General features: G+C 55.2%; 1 pseudogene; it reads right to left on the reverse strand.

Moving 5' to 3' along the window:
• Positions 1–237: 237 nt before the first annotated feature.
• Positions 238–376, reverse strand: LOC123072626 (uncharacterized; annotated as a pseudogene).
• Between the last annotated feature and the right edge of the window lie 1,003 nt (positions 377–1,379).

Below are 1,379 nucleotides of genomic sequence, written 5' to 3' on the forward strand. Positions count from 1 at the left end.
TGGAGGAGTTACGGCGGCCGCCCCCGTTGTTGGTGTAGGAGGGCCAGCCACCATTGTCGCGAGAGTCGCCACGGTCGCCGCGATCACCGCGGTCGCCATGGGTGTTGTTGTTGTTCCCCTTGCCGCGGGTTGGCCCGCGGTAGCGTGAGCCGCCACCTCGGCCGCGCATGGCGGCGTTGGCGGAGGACTTGAAGCCGCCACCACCTGAGTTTGTGCCCTGGAACAACGCCACCCTTTGATCGAAGTTGCTCATCTGAGCATACAGTTCATCAAGGGTGACGGGCTGAGTGCGGGCGTCGAGGGCGGAGACGAGGGGTTGATACTCCATGTCGAGGCCGGCCGTGATGTAGGAGATGAGCTCGTCGTCGTCGAGTGGCTTGCCTGCAGCTGCAAGCTCGTCGGCAAGGGAGCGCATGTGCGCGAAGAAGGCCGCTACTGACTGGTTTCCCTTCTGTGCGTTCGCAAGTGCGACGCGGATGTTGTTGATGCGGGACAGTGACTGAGACGAAAACATGTTCGCCAGCACTGTCCAGAGCTCGTGTGCATGGCAGATCGAGGTCACCTGCACGAGTACTCCTTGGAAAGATTGTTCAGAAGATAACCAAGTACCTGCTGATCTTCCCGGAACCAGATCGGATGAAGGGGGTTTGGTGTGGTCATCTCCTTCCCGTCCTTGTCCTTGGTGACGACGGTCTTGGCTGGTTCCGGCATGGTGCCGTCAACATAGTCATAGACGCCCGCGCCTCTGAGCTGCGGAGTGATTTGTGTGCGCCAGAGGATGAAGTTTGTGCGGGTGAGTTTCTCGGTAATTTGGCCGGTGAGCGTGGAGTTGGATGAGCTGAAGGATGCCATGGCGGAAACTGGTGCGATGGAGGGCTGGGGCTAGATGAATGGAAAAGTTAGGCTCTGATTACCATGTGAGAAAGGCTGGGAACGTCGTGCCTTTGCCAGGGCCGACGGCTTCGTGTTTATATGCAGGGTCGCGACCTCCCTGATAGCGTACAAGTTGTTGGGATTACAAACGTGGAGAACAAGAGATAGACTAAGAGATAGATATCTAGTTTAACAAGAAAATAAACCATAACAGATTCCTAGTCTATCCTACGCTAGGAGCTTCGGTTGTTAATCCCTTGGCGCATACGATGAGGGCTGTCACGTTGTCTAACATGCATATACAAATGTTTTTTATCACTTCTGCTTCGATACACCCTCCCTAAATACATCCATGGCTGAGATTACTCCATACCCAAGATGGTCTTTTCTAGAAGTACGTCACGGCGTGCGTATGGCCTATATGACACGCGATTGGGCCGGCCCACCGGGCGTGAGGCCTATTTCAAAGTGCGACGTAAAAATCCTACACTGTCCCTGGTGATAAT

This window comes from Triticum aestivum, chromosome 1A (assembly GCF_018294505.1).
Source record: "Triticum aestivum cultivar Chinese Spring chromosome 1A, IWGSC CS RefSeq v2.1, whole genome shotgun sequence".
NCBI classification, from domain to species: Eukaryota; Viridiplantae; Streptophyta; class Magnoliopsida; order Poales; family Poaceae; genus Triticum; species Triticum aestivum.